This window comes from Oryx dammah, unplaced genomic scaffold (genome assembly GCF_014754425.2).
Source record: "Oryx dammah isolate SB20612 unplaced genomic scaffold, SCBI_Odam_1.1 HiC_scaffold_15, whole genome shotgun sequence".
Lineage (NCBI taxonomy): Eukaryota > Metazoa > Chordata > Mammalia > Artiodactyla > Bovidae > Oryx > Oryx dammah.
In genome coordinates, this window is record NW_024070199.1 from 11,079,469 (window position 1) to 11,100,339 (window position 20,871).

General features: G+C 38.4%; 1 protein-coding gene and 1 long non-coding RNA gene across 17 annotated transcripts in view; both read left to right on the plus strand.

The window, feature by feature from the left end:
* The window catches only part of LOC120874253, a 9,549-nt gene extending 375 nt beyond the window's left edge, over nt 1-9,174 (plus strand). The window contains exons 2-3 of the long non-coding RNA XR_005723616.1: nt 7,609-7,617; nt 9,119-9,174. This is a non-coding gene — a long non-coding RNA (uncharacterized LOC120874253). The remainder of the gene's footprint in view (nt 1-7,608; nt 7,618-9,118) is intronic.
* Nucleotides 1-20,871, plus strand: part of DLG2 (discs large MAGUK scaffold protein 2) — a 2,338,778-nt gene that overhangs the window by 1,842,392 nt on the left and 475,515 nt on the right. The gene's annotated exons all lie outside the window — the stretch shown is intronic.

The window sequence follows — 20,871 nt, forward strand, 5'->3', positions numbered from 1 at the left end:
CCATTTAGGTTTAATTAGGTAATATTTGTTTATTTTTGTTTTTATTTTCATTACTCTAGAAGGTGGATTTAAAAAGATCTGGAGGCAATTTATGTCAAAGAATGTACTGCCTATGTTTTCCTCTAAGAGTTTTATAGTTTTTGACCTTACATTTAAGTCTTCAATCCATTTTGAGTTTACATTTTTGTGTGTGGTATTAAGGAGTGTTCTAATTTAATTCTTTTACATGTAGCTGTACAGTTCTCCCAACACCACTTATTGAAGAGACTATTCTTTTCTCCATTGCATATTCTTGCCTCTTTGACATTGATTAGTTGACTACAGGTACATGGGTTTGTCTCTGACTTTCTGTTCTGTTCCATTGGTTTATATTTCTGGTTTTGTGCCAGTACCATACTGTTTTGATGATTATAGCTTTGTAGTATAGCTATAAATATAGGAGATCCTGATTTCTCCAGCTCCATTTTTCTTTCTCAAGATTGCTTTGGCTATTCAGGGTCTTTTGTGTTTCCAAACAAATTTTAAATTTTTTTGTTGTTTTGTGAAAAATACCATGAATAACTTGATAAGGATTGCATTGAACCTCTAGGTTGCTTTGGGTAGTATAGTCATTTTCACAATATTGATTCTTCCAGTCCAAGAACATGGTATATCTCTCTATCTGTTTGTGTTGTCTTTGAATTCTTTCATCAATATCTTATAGTTTTCTGAGTACAGGTCTTTACCCCTTAGGTAGGTTTATTCCTTGGTATTTTTGTTCTTTGTTTTTCTTTTACAATGGTAAAAGGGATTACCATTTTGACAATGTTGAAAGGGATTATTTCCTTAATTTCTCTTTCTGATCTTTCATTGTTAGTGTAGAGAAATGCAAGAGATTTCTATGCATTAATTTTGTATCTTGCAACTTTACTAAATTCATTGAATAATATCAGTTTTCTGGTGGCATCTTTAGGATTTTCTCTGTATAGTATTATGTCATCTGTAAACAGTAACAGTTTTACTTTCTTTCCAATTTGGATTCCTTTTATTTGGTTTTATTCTCTGATTGCTGTGGCTTCTGTTGTTCGGTCACTTAGTCATGTCCAACTCTTTGCAACCCCATGTACTGCATCATTCCAGGTTTCCCTGTCCTTCAGTATCTCCTGGAGTTTGCTCAGACTCATGCCCATTGAGTCGATGATGCCATCCAACCATCTCGAACCTCTGTTGCCCCCCCTTCTCCTACTCTCAATCTTTCCCATCATCAGGGTCTTTTCCAATGAGTCAGCTCTCCACATCGGGTGGCCTAAGTATTGGAACTTCAGCTTCAGCCTCAGTTCTTCCAATGAATATTCAAGGTTGATTTCCTTTAGGATTGACTGGTTTAATCTCCTTACTGTCCAAAGGACTCTCAGGAGTCTTCTCCAGCACCACAGTTCAAAAACATCTTCTTTGGCACTCAGCCTTTTTTATGGTCCAATTCTCACATCCATATATGACTACTGGTAAAAACAAAGCTTTGACTAGACTGACTTTTGTCACCAAATGATGTGTCTGCTTTTTAATATGCTATCTATGTTTGTCATAGTTTTTCTCCCAAGGAGCAAGCGTCTTTTAATTTCATGGCTGCAGTGATGTCCACAGTGATTTTGGAGCACAAGAAAATAAAGTTTGTCACTGTTTCCACTTTTTCCCCATCTATTTGCCATGAAGTGATGGGACTGGAGGCCATGATCTTAGTTTTTTGAATGTTGATTTCAAGCTTTTTCACTCTCCTCTTTCACCTTCATCAAGAGGCTCTTGAAGTCCTCTTTGCTTTCTGCCATATGGGTGGTGTCATCTGCATATCTGAGATTATTGATATTTCTCTTGGCAGTCTTGACTCCAGCTTGAGCTTCATCCAGCCTGGCATTTCACATGATGTACTCTGCATATAATTTAAACAAGCAGGGTGTCCATAAACACCCTTGACGTACTCCTTTCCCAATTTTGAACCAGTTCATTGTTCCACATCTGGTTCTAACTATTGCTTCTTGAGCTGCATACAGGTTTCTCAGGAGGCATGTAAGGTGGTCTGGTATTCCCATCTCTTTAAGACTTTTCCACAGTTTGTGTGATCCTTTCAAAACTACATTTAATAAAAGTGACAAGAGTGCATACCTTTGTCTTATTTCTGATGTAAGAGGAAATGATTTCAGTTTTTCACCATTGAGAATGATGTTTGCTGTGGGTTTGACGCATATGGCCTCTATTATGTTGAGGTAGGTTCCCTCTTTGCCCACTTTCTGGAGAGTGTCCATCATAAATGAGCATTGAATTTTGTCAAAAGTTTTTCTACATCTATAAGATGATCATACAGCTTTTATTCTTCAGTTTGTTAATATGGTTTATCATGTTGATTGATTTGCATATATTGAAGAATACTTACATCCCTGAGATAAATCCTACTTAACCATGGTTTATGATCCTTTTAATGTGTTTTTAGATTCTGTTTGCAGTATTTTGTTGAGGACTTTTGTGTCTATTTTCATCGATGATATTGTCTATAATTTTCTTTTTTGTGTGATATCTTTGTGTGGCTTTGGTATCACGGTGATGGTGGCCTCACAGAATGAACTTGGGAGTGTTCCATCCTCTGCAATTTTGGGGGAGACTTTGAAAAGGATAAGTGTTAATTCTACTCTAAATGTTTGATAGAATTTTCCTGTGAAGCCATCTGGTCCTGGACTTTTGTTTGTTGGAAGATTTTTAATCACAGTTTGAATTTTATTACTTGTGATTGGTCTGTGCATATTCTCTATTTCTTCCGGGTTTAGTCTCAGAAGGCTGTACCTTTCTAAGAATTTGTCCATTTCTTCCAGTTTGTCTATTTTATTGGGATAGTTGCCTGTATTTATCTCTTATGATATTTTGTATTTCTGTGTGTCAGCTATAATGACTTCTAATTTTGAATCATTTTATGTTAAAAATATATGAGAAGTTAAGTTGATCTTAAATTTTAAAATTTAGCAAATTTTTAAAGCCCATGGTATCTTAGGCTGCTCTGGCAGGTATATGGAATGCAGATCAAGAAAAGTCAACATCTAGTGGCACTCAGATCTGGCCTAAACACATCAAGAACTCTCAATCCATTTCTAGGTTCTGCAGTTTAAGTTGAAATCAGAAGGGAAAATTGAGTATACAGGCAAAGATAGGAATCTTTAAACCATCTCATGAAGAACAAAAAATGTTAGGAAAGGGTTATTTGAAGGAACAGATGACACAGGAACTATCTCAGTCATTCAGTGCCAACTGGAGGTAAGTTGGGGTTACATCAAGAGAAGGAAGAACTTTCCATAATTATGGCTATTCAATTGCAGATCATATCTCCCGTATCTCTGCCTGTGTAAACAGGCACATCAAGCTAATCTTGTACAAAACTCAATTGCATTTTCTCATCCACAAATGTACTTTCTTATATACACACTCACTGTTTGATTCTGTTAACAGTGTGATCCTCCTTTCAGTCAATCTACTTTTGAAGATTTGTTTGGAAGTTCATGAAGAGGGCACAGCTACTCCTATACCCTGGGAAGAGTAAGCCCCTTCAGTCTATAAGCTGTTAACTTTCAGAAGAAATGCCTGCTCATCCAGATCACTAGGATCAATTCTAGAGATCAAAGTGCCCTCTCTATAACCTCCTGTTATACAATGCTGGATATTTTACCTCCAGATGTGTTCAATGCATCCCCATTTCTTAATTCCAATTGCCATTATTGAAGTTTAGGCATTTGTTAGTTTTTCTCTACTGTGATGGTTTCCCATTAGTCTTCCTGCCTATATAGATCTCCTCATCTTTCTTCCATTGTTCAGAGTATTTTCAGGTTTATCCTTCTGAGTCATAGATACTATCATTCTGACCCCTTGATACCCCACTAGACTTTGGAGAGCTTACCACTACCATCAAGATAAAGCCAGACTTCTTGGCATGGTAGTTATTGCCCTTCATGATACCCCCAGCCAGCTTCCTAGCCTCACCTGTGGCCACTCTGCTCTGGTTAAGCCAAAGCACTCCAGGTTCCCAGAGTACAACACATACTTTTGGTCCTCACTGACCTTGAACATGTTCTCCTAGCTTCTCAGAAGGTCTTCTTTCCCTTCTCCAACATGGAAAACCCTTATACATCTGTCCATGGCCAGAAGATTTATTGTAAAATGCTGTCCATATGAAAAGAAGCCAAATGGTTTGATGTCACCACCTTCTTTATTATCAGTATTTATTGAGTACTACAGTATAAAGGAATTAAAAAGCCATCCCAAGCAGCTATCATAATCCTTGATGTGTAGTAAGTACCCAAATAACATTTGTTAGATGTACATAGAAGTTGTAAATAATGACTAAAATGTCTCATGTTAATTACTAATGAAACAACAGGAAGAATAATCCAGCTTTATGGAGGAAAGTGATGCTGCTTTGTTACATTTGAGATTCTGGTAGGATAACCGAAAGACACACTCTTATTTTTAATAATAGTGGCAAGCTAATGCAAGTACATGAAGGGAGGGACAGTAGACCAAAAAAGAGAAGAAAATAATATCAAGAAAGAGCAGAAAATCATAAGATACAGGTATTCAAGAGAGAGGTGAAGAGTTAAATATGAAAAGGAGAGATGTGAATGCGTCCCAAGTGTGAATGAAGAAATAGAATACTGAGACTACATCAGGAGGTGTTTTAGTGATGGAGGGAACCTGACAAGTAACATTAAATAAGTTTAACAGTTTGTTAATAAAAGTCACCAAAAGAACTTTTGTGCTCTCCATTAAAATAATATAGTCATAATATTACAACATTTTGGAAGAACCACTTATCTTCACTCTTACTGCTTCAGAGAAGGAGAAAATTGAAAAGCCATTTATCACCCGCTAGGTCCTTTGTTTTCCAAGTGTAATAAAACAATTTCAACTCAGATGCTCAAAATTTTGTTTCAGTTTTATGCAGCAATAGGAAAGCATCTTTCAGAACCATTCAAATGCCATCATTTCAGCACCATTTCTTAGGCAACAGCTAAGGAGTCTTTCACTTGGAGGACATTCTTGGAAAAGAGACTGTGCTGTTCTCTGGCTCGATTTGATTCAATGACAGCATGATTTAGAAAGGCAATAGGGGTGTTGCCTCTTTCTTAGTCTTAAAAAGTCTTGGTAAGATTTATCTCCACAGTCACCTGATTTGGCACCTCAGGCAAGCTGCCCAAGTACAGAGTCGGTGCCACAGATTTCCTACCCGGTGACAGGGACTTCTTCCCCCCCAGCCTCAGGGCTGTGACATGATTTTGAGCCTTCTTTATTCTTACCATACTCACCATGTGTTGTCACTTAAATCCTCACAAATGTCCTGGGGTCGGTAATGAAGTGGTGTGGATAGGCCAGAGAAGGACCTCTATTGAATGATTTCATTTTTAAAATGATCTTCACAACCCACTGGCATGCAAGCTGAATATACATGGTGAAACTCCTGGGTAGTATTTTATGGGAAAAAAAAAATATATATATATATATCTCAATGCTCTTTAGTACAAGTAGTTCCTAACAGAATGTGTTGGGTCCACTACATGAACTAATCAAGAGATTTGATTTCTCTCTTCTGGAAGGTAACATGGTTTGTCTCAGAGGATCAAGCACTCTGGAACTGACAAACCTGTTTTCTACTTTTGCTGCCTGCTATCTGTGATGCCCTGGGCCTTCATTTACTTTCTCTCAGAAAGGAGCATAGTATCTAGTTTTCAAAGTTGTTAGATAGTTTAAAAGAAAAGCATTGGGCCTTACAGATAGATGGAACTCAATCCTGGGTATCCATTGTTCAAAAAGATGTTTATGAAGCATCTTCCATGGGCCAGCCCTGGGCTGAAAATGTACAGATGCGTAAGCCCTACTCCTTGCTCTGAGAGCACACACTCAGTTCAGTTCAGTCACTCAGTCGTATCCGACTTTTTGCGACCCCATGAATCGCAGCACGCCAGGCCTCCCTGTCCATCACCAACTTCCAGAGTTCACTCAGATTCACGTCCATCGAGTCAGTGATGCCATCCAGCCATCTCATCCTTGGTTGTCCCCTTCTTCTCCTGCCCACAATCCCTCCCAGCATCAGAGTCTTTTCAAATGAGTCAACACTTCGCATGAGGTGGCCAAAGTACTGGAGTTTCAGCTTTAGCATCATTCCTTCCAAAGAAATCCCAGGGCTGATCTCCTTCAGAATGGACTGGTTGGATCTCCTTGCAGTCCAAGGGACTCTCAAGAGTCTTCTCCAACACCACAGTTCAAAAACATCAGTTCTTCGGCGCTCAGCCTTCACAGTCCAACTCTCAGATCCATACATGACTACTGGAAAAACCATAGCCTTGACTAGACGGACCTTAGTCGGCAAAGTAATGTCTCTGCTTTTGAATATGCTATTTAGGTTGATCATAACTTTTCTTCCAAGGGGTAAACGTCTTTTAATTTCATGGCTGTAATCACCATCAGCAGTGATTTTGGAGCCCCAAAATAAAGTCTGACACTGTTTCCACTGTTTTCCCATCTATTTCCCATGAAGTGATGGGACCAGATGCCATGATCTTCATTTTCTGAATGTTGAGCTTTAAGCCAACTTTTCCACTCTCCTCTTTCATTTTCATCAAGAGGCTTTTGAGTTCCTCTTCACTTTCTGCCATAAGGGTGGTGTCATCTGCATATCTGAGGTTATTGATATTTCTCCTGGCAATCTTGATTCCAGCTTGTGTTTCTTCCAGTCCAGCGTTTCTCATGATGTACTCTGCATAGAAGTTAAATAATCAGGGTGACAATATACAGCCTTACTCTGCATAGAAGTTAAATAATCAGGGTGACAATATACAGCCTTGACATATTCCTTTTCTTATGTGGGAAGCTGAACTGGGGAGGTGGAAGGTATATCATAGAATATTTCACAGAGATGTGTTTGACACAGTATAGGAAAATGATAGATCCAATGAGAAGGATGGCCATCTGTGGGTAGGTTTGTTTTTTCCAGGCAAAGATCATTCCAGACTTTCACCCCTCAAATATTGAAAGCTTTAAGAGTTTTGTTGTTTGTCTTTTAATTTAAAATGTATACATATATATTCTATACTGTTTTATTGAAGTATAGTTATTTAAATGTTTCAAGTATAGAGCAAAGTGATTCACATATATATATGAATATACATACATGTATATATTATATATTAATTTTCACATTCAAGTATAGAGCAAAGTGATTCACACACACACACATATATATGAATCTACATACAGGTATATATATTCGTTTTCAGATTCTTTGCCATTATAGATAATTACAAGATATTGACTATAATCACCTGTGCTATATAATGGGTCCTTCTTTTTTATCTATTTTATATTTAGTTGTTGTTGTTGCTAAGTTATGTTCGACTCTTTGTGACCCCATGGACTGCAGCACGCCAGGCTTCCCTGGTCTTCCACTGTCCTTCACTGTCTCCCAGAGTTTGTTTAAACTCATGTCCTCTAAGCGGTGATGCTATCTAACCATCTCATCCTCTACAACTCCCTTCTCCTCCTGCCCTCAATCTTTCCCAGCATCAGGGTCTTTTCCAATGAGTTAGCTCTTCAAATCAGGTGCCCAAAGTATTGGAGCTTCAGCATCAGTCCTTCCAATGGATATTCAGGGTTGATTTCCTTTTTCACTCTCCTCTTTGACTCTCATCAAGAGGCTGTTTAGTTCCTCTTTGCTTTCTGCCCTTAACTTTGTAACATCTGCATATCTGAGATTGTTGGTATTTCTCCCAGCAATCTTGATTCCAGCTTGTAACTCATCCAACCTGGCATTTCTCATGATTTACTCTGCAGAGAATTTAAACAAGCAGGGTGACAATATACAGCCTTGACGTACTCCTTTCCCAATTTTGAACCAGTCCATTGTTCCATATCCAGCTCTAACTGTTGCTTCTTGACCTGCATACAGGTTTCTCAGGAGGCAGGTAAGATGGTCTGGTATTGCCATCTCTTTAAGAATCTTCCACAGTTTGTTGTGATCCACACAGTCAAAGGCTTTAGCACAGTCAATGAACCAGAAGTAGATATTTTTTCTGGAATTCCCTTGCTTTTTCTATGACCCAAAAGATGGTGGCAGTTTGATCTCTGGTTCCTCTTCCTTTTCTAAATCCAACTTGTACATCTGGAAGTTCTTGATTCATGCACTGTTGGAGGATTTCAAGCTAGACCTTGCTAGCATCTGAAATGAGTGCAATTGTATGACAGTTTGAACATTCTTTGACATTGCCTTTCTTGGAGATTTGCATGAAAACTGACCTTTTCCAGCCCTGTGGCCCCTGCTGAGTTTTCCAAAGTTGTTGACATACTGAGTCATCTTTTAGGATTTGAAATAGCTCAGATGAAATTCAGTCACCTCCCACTAGATTATATTTAGTAGTGTGTATCATTTAGTCAAAAATTCCCAGTTCATCCCTCCCTCCCTCTCCCCTTTGGTAACCGTAAATGTGTTTTTTGTGTCTGTGAGTCTATTTCTGTTTTGTAGGTAAGTTCATTTGTATCACCATTTTAGATTCGACATCTAAGTGATATATATTCGTCTTTCTCTGTTTTCCTTCATGTAGTATGACAATCTCTAGGTCTATCCATGTTGCTACAAATAGCATTATTTTATTATGTTTTATGGCTGAGTAGTATTACATTGTGTGTGTGTGTGTGTGTGTGTGTGTGTGTGTGTGTGTGTGAATTTGGGTTGGCAGTGGGGGATGGCCGGATGGCATGTGGGATCTTAGATCTTAGTTCCCTGACCAGGAGTCAAACTCACATCCATTGCAGTGGAAGCACAAAGTCTTAACCACTGGACCACTCAGGAAGTCCTGATACCACATCCTCTTTATTCATTCATTTGTTCATGGACATTTAGGGGGCTTCCATGTCTTGGCTATTGTAAATAGTGCCACTATGAACACAGGGTGCATGTCTCTTTTCAAATTAAAGTTTTCATCTTTTCCAGATATATAACCAGGAATGGGATTTTGGGGTCATTTGGCAACCCTATTTTTAGTTTTTTAACGAACCCCTATACTGTTCTTCAGAATGAGTGTACCATCGTACATTCCTACCAACAGTGTCAGAGAGCTCCCTTTCCTCCATACCCTTCCAGCTTTTTATTATTTGTAGACTTTTTGATGACTAATGTGAGGTTGGCACCTCACTGTAGTTTTGATCTGCATTTCTCTAATAATTAGCAGTGTTGACTGTCCTTTCACGTGCCTGTTGGCCTTCTGTATGCAGAAGACACCTGCATGCCTTCTTTGGAGAAATGTCTGTTTAGGTCCTCTGCCCATTTTTCGGTTCTTCGTTTTTATATATTGAGCTGTGTGAGCTGTTACTGTATTTTGGAGATTAATCCCTTGTCAGTCGCATTGTTTGTGAATATTTCCTCCCATTCTGTAGGTTGTCTTTTCATTTTGTTGATGGCTTTCTTTGCTGTGCAAAAGCTTTTAAGTTTAATTAGGTCCCTTTTGTTTTTGTTTCCATTACTCTAGGAGACAAATCAAAAAAAAAAAAAACTATTGCTCCAATTTAGGTCACAGAATTTTCTGCCTATGTTTTCCTCTATGGGTTTTATAGTGTCAGTCTTAGATTTAGGTCTTTAATCCACTTTGAGTTTGTTTTTGTATATGGTGTTCGAGAATGTTCTAATTTCATTCTTTTACATGCAGCTGTCCAGTTTTCCCAGCACCACCTACCGAAGAGATTGTCTTTTCCCCATTGTATATTCTTGCCTCCTTTGTTGTAGATTAATTGACCGTACGTGAATGGGTTTATTTTTGGGCTCTCAATCCTGTTGCATTGATCTTTATGTCTGCTTTTGTGCCAACACTGTACTGTTTGATTACTAAAACTTTGTAAAATAGCCTGAAATCTGGGAACATGATTCTTCCAGCTCTGTTCTTTTTCAAGATTGTTTTGGTTATTAGAAGTTTTTTGTATTTCCATACACATTTAAAAATTTTTAGTTTTTCTGGGAAAAATACCACTGATAATTTGATAGAGATTGCATTGAATCTGTATATAGCTTTGCGTAGTATAGTCATTTTCACAATATTGATTCTTCTAATCCAAGAACATGGTACATCTCTCCATTTGTTTAGGTCATCTTTCATTTCTTTCAACATCTTATAGTTTTCAGAATACAGCTCTTTAACCTCATTATATAGGTTTATTCCTAGGTATTTTATTCTTTTTGATACAATGGTAAAAGGGACTGGTTTCTTAATTTCTCTCCCTGATCTTTCGTTGTTAGTGTATAGAAATGCAACAGCCTTCTGTATATTAATTTTGTCTCCTGCAACTTTATTGATAAGCTCTAGTTATTTTGGTGGTGTCTTTAGGATTTTCTCTGTATTATCATATTGTAATATTTTATACAATATTATATAAATAACATTATCATCATATTATCTGAAAACAGTGACAGTTTTACTTCTTCCTTTACAATTTGGATACTTATTCCTTTTTCTTCCCTGGTTGTTGTGGGTAGGATTTACAAAACTATTAATACATTGACTACAGTAAGGAGATGAGACATCCTTGTCTTCTTCCTGATCACAGAGGGAATACTTTTAGTTTTTCACCACTGAGTGTGATGTTAGCTGTGGGTTTGTCATATATGGCCTTTATTATGTTGAGGTATGCTCTATGCCCACTTTCTGGAGAGTCTTATCACAAATGGGTGTTGCAGATGTAGAGAACGGACTTGCTGACAGAGGGGGGAAGGAGAGGATGGGACGAACTGAGAAAGTATCATTGACATATATACACCACCATGTGTAAACTAGAGAGCTGATGGGAAGCTGCCATATAACACAAGGAGCCCAGCCTGGCACTCTGTGATGACCTAAAGGGCAGGGTGGGGTGTGGGAGGAAGGCTCAAGAGGGAGGAGATATACGTGTGTGTGTGTGTGTGTGTGTGTGTGTGTGTGTGTGTGTAGTTATAACTGATTCACGATGTTCTATGGCAGAAACCAACACAAAAAAGCAATTATCCTCCAATTGAAAATTATCCTCCAATTAAAAATTATCCTCCAATTAAAGCAATTATCCTCCAATTAAAAATTTAAAATAAATGTTGTTGCATTTTTTCAGAAGCTTTTTCTGCATCTACTGAGAAGATCATATGATCTTTATTCTTCAGTTTGTCAATGTGATGTATCACTAATTGATTTGGGGATATTGAATTACCCTTGCATCCCTGGGATAAATCCCACTTGATAATAATGTGTGATTCTTTTAATGCATTGTTGGGTTTGGTTTGGTTTGGTTGTACTCTGTTGAGGATTTTTGTGTCTATGTTCATCAGTGATATTGGCCTGTAATATTCTTTTCTTGTGGTGTCTTTAGGTTTGGTATCAGGGTGATGGTGGGCTTGTAGAATGAGTTTGGGAGTGTTCCTTCCTCCACAATTTTTTGGGAAGAGTTTCAGAAGGATGTGTGTTATTTCTTCTCTAAATGTTTGATAGAATTTGCCTGAGAAGCCATATGGCCCTGAACTTTTGTTTGTTGGGAGTTTTTCTGATTACTTCCTCAATATCAGTTCTGGTACTTGGTATGTTCATCTTTTGTTTTTCCTTCTGGCTCCATCTTGAAGATTGTACCTTTCCAAGAATTTGTCCATTTCTTCTAGTTTATCCATGTTATTGGCATAGAGTTGCTCTTAGTAGTCTCTTGCAATCCTTTCTATTTCTGTGGTGTCACCTATAACTTCTTCTTTTTCAATTCTCATTTTATTGATTTGAGCCCTCTACCTTTTTTTCCTTGATGCATCTGACAAAAGGTTTATCAATTTTGCTTATCATTTCAGAGAACTGGCTTTTAGTCTTATTGATATTTTTTGTTTGTTTCTATTTCTGTTCTGATCTCTACAATTTCTGTCCTTCTACAAACTTTGTGTTTTGTTTGTTCTCCTTCCTCTAGTTGTTTTAGGTGTAAGATTAGGTTATTTGGAGATTTTTCTTGTTTTCTGAGGTAAGCTTATATCACTGTAAATGCCCCTCTTAGAACTGCTTTTGTTATGTACCATAGGTTTTGGATTGTCATTTTTAAATTTTCATTTGTCTCTAGGTATATTTTGATTTTCTCTTTGATTTCTTCAGTGATCCATTGGTTGTTTAGTAGTATATTGTTTAGCCTCCACGTGTGTGTGTTTTTTGCATTTTTTTCCTTGTAGTTGATTTCAAGTCACAAAGCATGTGGTGGGAAAATATACTTGACAAGATTTCAGTTTTCTTAAATTTACTGAGGCTTGTTTGTGGCCTAGCCTGTGATCTATCCTGGAGGATGTTCCAAGTGCACTTGAAAAGAAAGTGTATTCTGCTGCTTTCAAGTGGAATGCTCTATAAATATCAGTTATGTCAGTTTGGTCTGCTACTTGAGGTTTATGTTTTCTTGTTGATTTTTTATTTGGATGATCCATCCACTGATGTACATGGGGTATTAGAGTAGCCTACTCTCATTGTGTCGCTGTGGATTTCTCCTTATATACATGATAATATTTGCCTTATATATTGAGATGTTCCTATATTGGTTGCATATGTATTTATAATTGTCATATATTCTTCTTGGATCGATCCCTCGATTGTTATTTAGTGTCCTACTTTGTCTCTTTTAACACTTCAAAGTCTTTTTTGTATAAGTATTGCTATTCCAGCATTCTTGATTTCCATTTGAATGGAATACCATTTTCCATTGCTTCACTTTCAGTATGTATGTTGACTCTCTTGTAGTCAGCATATATATGGGTCTTGTTTTTATATTCATTTGACCAATCTGTGTCTTTTGTTTGGAGCATTTTGTCTATTTACATTTATGGTAATTATTGACATGTATGTCCTTACTGAAATTTTGTTAATTGTTTTGTATTTCTTTTTGTAGGTTTTTTTTTTTTTTTTTTCATTTTGGTCTCTTATCCTGTAGGCTTGATGACACTCTTTAGTGTTATATTTGGATTCCTTTTCCTTTTTTGTGTGTATCTATTGTAGGTTTTTTATGTATGGTTACCATGAGGTTTTTATATAGCAGTCTATATATACACACACACATATATGCTGTTTTAAATTGCCGACATCTTTACTGCAAATACATTTGAAAGACCATACATACGTACTCTCCTCCCCTTACTGTTTTTAATATATTTTACATCTAAGTGTTTTGTGTATCCCTTAAATGCTTATTGTGTTTGCATATGATTATCCTACTTCTGTCTTTTAACGTCCCTCCCTGCTTTGTGTGGATGACTTCCTACCTTTATGGTATGTTTGCTTTTACCAGCTCACTCTTTCCTTCCATACTTTTCTTGTTTCTGGTTGTGGCCTTTTATTTTTTCCCAGAGAATTTCCTCTAACTTTTGTTGTAAAGCTGGTTTCGTGGTGGTGAATTCTTTTACCTTTTGAAAGCTTTTAAGTTTAAGCTGTGCTTTCTTCCTTTGGTTCTTTCCACCACACTTCTCAGAATTCCTTCTGGCTAGCCTCTCTGTTCTTGCCTGGAGAATCCCAGGGACGAGGGAGCCTGGTGGGTTTCCGTTGATGGGGTCACACAGAGTCGGACACGACTGAAGCAACTTAGCAGCAGCAGCAACAGCCTCTCTGTTGGAGGAGGTAGAATAGCCAGGCTGTAGTTTCTTAGTCATAGTGGATCTAGCAACATTATGTGTATGTAGCCAGTAATATTGAAAGGATGGAACCTAGTGGTCCCAAGGGGAAGATATTTGGTGTGGTGTTTTGTGTGTTTTTTTTTTAAATACTTATTGTCACTATCAGGTAGCTTCTAATACCCACTGCAAGTACTGCTTACATGTAGCTATCAGAGTATAACAAAAATTCCCTTGCATCCATAGGTCTTGACTCTCAGATAATTCAACATATTTGCCTTAGTAGAGTAAAAAGTAATTTCATATTGTAAAAAGCTCTGTTTATTCCAAATTTACATGCTAGGATAAACTAGCTACTTTACATGTGTAATAGGAAAGTAGTCAAATTGTATGAGCACTTCATGATACCTTTTGTACTTAATCTATCCCTGAAACTTTAAAAGGGACATTATTGGAATAATTTAGGGCAGGATATTAAAGTAGTTAGTTTAAGATAGTGATAAGTAAAGTTAGATTACTGAATAATTCTTTGTTTTCATTATAAGGGCCAGGTTAATGGTGAGGAAGCTATTAATAGTTCTGGTTACTCATTAATCTTGTTTAGTAAGCATTATTGATCTTTACCCAAGAAATATTGGTACTCTATAAACCAGTGGAAGATAAACACTAAATGAAAAAAGATTGAACAGTTTAAAGAAATACAATTAGCAGATAAACCTATAGAGAAAAAAAGTCATTCTCATTAATAAATACTTATATATATATGGAACATCACTTTGTACCTATTATGTTATCAGGTTTTTTTTAATTATAATATCAGTGCTTTTAAGATTGTGGTGTAAGTTACATATATTTTTAGAAGAAATAAGTGATACAAATGTTTGAAAAATGATAACAAATCATAAAACATAACCTAATGTTTCCATTTGGGGAAATACATTCAAAGGAAATTGTCAAGTATAAAGAAGTAATTGATATCAATATGTTCATTGTAGCATTGTTTTTAATATTAAAACAATAGAAATAACCCAAATAGCCAACTGTAAAAGGATGATTAAATAAATTACATCTTCAGAGGCAGTAACATTATATAATACCAAAATAATAATTATGGAAACCTTCCCAGAAAGGATGTAATTACAATGTAAGAGGGGAAAATGCAGATATGAGGTACTACATGGTCTGTGTATATATAAAATGAGGTGAAACACATGTGGACATACAGAGAGTCATTATCACAGAGTTTAAACCACATACACTTGGAAACAAAAATAACTTTAGTTGGAATTCTGGCTCCATATTTGAAAGCTGTTTTTTTCTGACATGTTATTTAGGTTCTATATGTTTTGTTTCTTATATATAAAATGGGGATACTCATAACTACCTTATAGGACAGCTCTGAGAATTAAATTAGGTGATTCTGTAAAGTCTGAGACAAGACAGTGGAATTATATGTGAATTTATCTTTTTTGAGTTTTTAATTATATGTGAATTTATCTTTTTTTGAGTTTTCAAAATTTTTATGCACTTTGGGCTTCCCTGGTGGTGCAGAGATTAAAGTGTCTGCCTGTAATGTGGGAGACCTGGGTTCGATCCCTGGGTCGGGAAGATCCCCTGGAGAAGGAAATGGCAAACCACTCCAGTATTCTTGCCTGGAGAATCCCATGGACGGAGAAGCCTGGTGGGCTACAGTCCATGGGTCACAAAGAGTCGGACATGACTGAGCGACTTCACTTTCACTTTATGCATTTTGCTTTCCACTGGATCTTCACTGCTGCATGCAAGCTTTCTCTAGTTGTAGTGAATGGGGGCTTGTCTTTGTTGTGGTGCATGAGCTTATTGTGGTGGCTTCCAGGTTGAGAACAGCTTCCCTGATAGCTTAGTCAGTAAAGAATCTGCCTGCAATGCAGGAGACCCTGGTTCAATTCCTGGGTTGGGAAGATCTGCTGGAGAAGGGATAGGCTGCCCACTCCAGTATTCTTGGCTTCCTTCATGGCTCAGCTGGTAAAGAATCCACCTGCAATGCAGGAGACCTGGGTTTGACCCCCAGGTTGGGAAGATCCCCTGGAGAACAGAAAGGCTACCCACTCCAGTATTCTGGCCTGAAGAATTCAATGGACTGTATAGTCCATGAGGTTGCAAAGAGTCAGACACGACTGAGCAACTTTCACTTCACTGCACTTGCAGGTTGAGAAGCACAGGCTTTAGGCACATGAGCTTCAGCAGTGTGGCATGTGGGCTCAGTAGTTCAGCTTAGAGGTTGGGGCATAGACTTGAATTACTGTGATATTGAATGGTTTGCCTTGGAAACAAACTGAGATCATTCTGTCACTTTTGAAATTGCAACCAATTACTGTACTTTGGATTCTTTTATTGACTATGAGGCTATTCAATTTCTTCTAAGAGATTCTTGCCCACAGCAGTAGATACAATAGTTATCTGAGTTAAATTCACCCATACAAAAAATATTGATGTTTACTCTGCCGTCTCCTGTTTGACCACTTCCAATTTGCCTTGATTCATGGACCTAACATTCCAGGTTCCTATGCAGTATTGCTCTTTACAGCATCGGACTTTACTTCCATCACCAGTCACATCCACAACTGGGTGTTGTTTTCGCTTTGGCTCCATCCCTTCATTCTTTCTGGAGTTATTTCTCCACTCTTCTCCAGTAGCATATGGGGCACCTACCGACCTGGGGAGTTCATCTTTCAGGGTCCTGTCTTTTCGCCTTTTCATACTGTTCATGGGGTTCTCAAGGCAAGAATACTGAAGTGGTTTGCCATTTCCTTCTCAGTGGACCACATTTTGTCAGAACTCTCCACCATGACCCGCCCGTCTTGGCTGGCCCTACGTGGCATGGCTCATCGTTTCATTGAGTTAGCAAGACTGTGATCCATGTGTTCAGTTTGGTTAGTTTTCTGTAGTTGTGGTTTTTATTCTGTCTGCCCTCTGATGGATGAGGATAAGAGTCTTGTGGAAGCTTCTTGATGGGAGGGACTGGCTGTGAGGAAACTGAGTCTTACTTTAGCGGGTATGGACATGCTCAGTAAATCCTTATTCCAGTTTTCTGCTGATGGGTGGGGCTGTATTCCTTCCCTGTAGTTTGGCCTGAGGCCAAACTATGATGGGGTAACAGGGACCTCCTCCAAAAGGACTTAGGCCAGCATGTCGCGCCTCCCAGGACTGCTGCAGTCAGCATCCCTGACCCCACGGCAGACAACTGTCGACCCAAGGAACTCCCAAACTTGCAGGCAAGTCCAGCTCGGTCTCTTATGGGGTCACTGCTCCTTTCTCCCAGGTCCTGGTGTGCACACGGTTCTTTTTGTGCCTTCCAAGAGTCTGTCTTTCCCCAGTCCTGTGGAAGTTCTAGAATCAAAACCCACTGGCCTTCAAAGTCAAATTTTCTGTGAGTTCTCAGTCCCTTTGCCAGATCCCCAGGTTGGGAAATCTGTTGTGGGCCTTAGAACTTTGGCAACAGTGTGAAAACGTCTTTGGTATAGTTGTTCTCCAGTTTGTGGGTCATCTGGTCAGTGGCTCTGTAGTGGGGCTGATGGCGATCTCCTCCAAGAGGACTTGTGCCACATGCCACGACTTCCAGGACTGCTGGAGCCAGAGCCCCTGTCCCGTGGCTGACCCGTGCCTCTACAGGAGACACTCAGGCACCCACAGGCAGGTCTGGCTCAGTCTCTTGTTGGATCCCTGTTCCTTTCCCTCAGTCCTGTTGTGCATAAAGCTTTGTTTGCTCCCTCCGAACATCTCTGAGGTTTGATTTTAAACACAATTGAGCCCCTCCTACATTCCTGTTGGGGCTTCTCCTTTGCCCTTGGACACGGGGTTATCTTTTTTTGGTGGGATCCAACATTCTCCTGTCAATTCTCCGATTTTGGAGTTCTCACAAAAGATGAGCACACATCCTTCTACTCCACCATTTTGCAAGTTCACACAAAATAGTATCATCTGCATATCTGAGGTTGTTGATATTTCTCCCAGCAATCTTAATTCCAGCTTGTGATTTATCCAGCCCAGCATTTCTCATGATGTACTCTGCATAGAAAGTAAGTAAACACGGTGACAATATACAGCCTTGACAAACTCGTTTTCCAATTTTGAACCAGTCTGTTGTTCCATGTCCAGTTCTAACTGTTGCTCCTTGACCTGCATGCATACAGGTTTCTCAGGAGGCAGGTCAGGTGGTCTGGTATTCCCATCTCTTGAAGAATTTTCTACAGTTTGTTGTGATCCACACAATCAAAGGCTTTAGCATAATCAATGAAGCAGTAGATGTTTTTCTGGAATTCCCTTGTTTTTTCTATGATCCAACAGATGTTGGCAATTTGATCTCTGGTTCCTCTGCCTTTTCTAAATCCAGCTTGTACATCTGGAAGTTCTCAGGTCACATAATGCCGAAGGATAGCTGGGAGGATTTTGAGCATGACCTTGATAGCATGTGAAATGAGTGCAGTTGTGCAGAAGTTTGAACATTCTTTGGCATTGCTTTTCTTTGGGATTGAATGTATAATATAGTAAGACCTTATTATTTATCTATTTTAGGTATAGTAGTTTATATCTGCTAATCCCAAAGTCCTAGTTTATGCATTCTGCCTCTTTTTCCCTTTGGTAATGATAAGTTTGTTTTTAATTTTTGTGAATCTGTTTTGTAAATAAGTTCATTTGTATCATTTTTTTAGATTCCACATGTAAATGATATCATATTTATTTTTCCCTCTCTGATTAACTTCAATTAGTATGATAACCTCTAGGTCTTCCCAGTTGCTGTGAATAGCATTGTTTCATCCTTTTTTATGGATAAGTAATACTATTATATATATATATACCACATCTTCTTTATCCTTTCATTTGCTGATGGACATTTAGGTTGCTTCCATTTCTTGGCGACTATAGTGCTGCTATGAATATTGGGGTGCATGTACCTTTTTGAACTAGAGTTTTCTCTAAATGTATGCCCAGAAGTGGGATTGCTGGATCATATTGTAACTTTTTTTCAGTGTTTTTGTTTGTTTTTAGTTTTTAAAAGAACCTCCATATTGTTCTCCATGGTGACTGTTCAGCTCAGTTCCGTCGCTCAGTCGTGTCCAACTCTTTGCAGCCCCATGAACCACAGCACGCCAGGCCTCCCTGTCCAGCACCAACTCCCGAGTCCACCCAAACCCATGTCCATCGAGTTGGTGATGCCATCCAACCATCTCATCTTCTCTTGTCCCCTTCTCCTGCCCTCAATCTTTCCCAGCATCAGGGTCTTTTCAAATGACTCAGCTCTTCCAGTTTACATTTTCAGCAACAGTGTAACAGGGTTTCCTTTTCTCTGAAGATGCATTTATTATTTGTAGACTTCACCAGCATTTATTATTTGTAGACTTTTTGATGATGGCCATTCTGACTGGTGTAAGGTGATACCTCATTGTAGTTTTGATTCACATTTCTCTAATAATTGATGATGTTGAGCTTCTTTTCCTGTGCCTGTTGGCCATTTATGTGTGCTCTTTGGAGACACGTCTATTTAGGTAATTTGCTCCCTTTTTTTTGACTTTTTATATTAGAGTATAGTTGATTAACAATGTTGTGAGGGTTTCAGGTATACAACAGAATTCAGTTATACATATACATGTATCTATCCTTTTAAAATTTTCCCCCTTTGTCACATAATATTGAACAGAATTCCCTCTGCTATAAATTCCTTGTTGGTTATTCATTTTAAATGTAGCAGGGTATACATATCAGTCCCAAATGCCATAACTAACTATCCCTTCTTCCCCCCACCCTTCCCCCATGGTGACAATTTCTCTTAAGACTATTTCTGTTTTGTAAATAGTTAATTTGTATCCTTTCTTTTTAGAATCTGCATGTAAGTGATATCATATGATATTTGTCTTTGACATATTTCATGCAGTATGACAATCTCTAGATCTATATTGCTGGAAATGACATTATACCCTTCTTTTTAATGGCTGAGTAATATTACATTGTATAAATGTGCGATATCATCTTTATTCATTTCTCTGTCGATGGATATTTAGGTTGCTTCCATGTCTTAGCAGTTGTAATTGTGGTCATTTTTTGATTGTCTTTTTTTTCCTGCCGTTGAGTTGTATGAGCTGTCTGTATAGTATGGAAGTTAATCCCTTGTAGGTAACGTCCTGTGCAAATATTCTCCTGTTACACAGGTTGTCTTTTCATCTTGTGTCCTTTCCTATGCAAAACCTTATAAGTTTGATTTGTTGTTGTTCAGTCACCATAACCTACAGCACCCCAGGCTTCCCTGTCCTTCACTATTGCCCTAAATTTGCTCAAACTCATGTCCACTGAGTCAGTGAAGCCATCCGACCACCTCATCCTCTGTTGCCCTCTTCTCCTACCCTCAATCTTTCTCAGCAGCAGGGTCTTTTCCAATAAGTCCACACTTTACATCATGTGGCCAAAGTATTGGAGCTTCAACTTTAGCACCAGTCCTTCCAATGAATATTCAGGGTTGATTTCCTTTAGGATTGAGTGGTTTGACCTCCTTGCAGTCCAAAGGACTCCCAAGAGTCTTCTCTAGCACCACAATACAAAAGTATCAATTCTTCAGCACTCAGCATTCTTTATGGTCCAACTCTCACATCCATACATGACTACTGGAAAAACCATTCAGATTCAGTTCAGTCACTCAGGACTCTTTGTGACCCCATGGACTGCAGCACACCAGGCCTGCCTGTCCATCACCAACTCCTGGAGCTTGCTCACACTCATGTCCATCGAGTCAATGATGCGATCCAACCATCTCATCCTCTGTCGTCCCCTTCTCCTCCTGCCTTCAATCTTTGCCAGTATAGCTTTGACTATACAAACCTTTGTCAGCAAAGTAATGTCTCTGATTTGTAATAAGTTGTCTAGGTTGGTCATAGCTTTACTTCCAAGGAGCAAGTGTCTTTTAATTTCATGGCTGCAGTCAAAATCTGCAGTGATTTTGGAGCCCTCCAAAATTAAGTCTGTCACTGTTTCCATTGTTTCCTCATCTATATGCCATGAAGAGATGAGGCCAGATGCCATGATCTTAAGTTTTTGAAGGTTGTTTTAAGCCAGCCTTTTCACCCTCCTCTTTCACCTTCATCAAGAGGCTCTTTAGTTCCTTTCTGCTTTCTGCCATTAAAGTGGTATCATCTGCACATCTAAGGTTGTTGATATTTCCGCAGTAGTCTTGAGGCCAGCTTGTGCTTCATCCACCCCAATATTTCCCA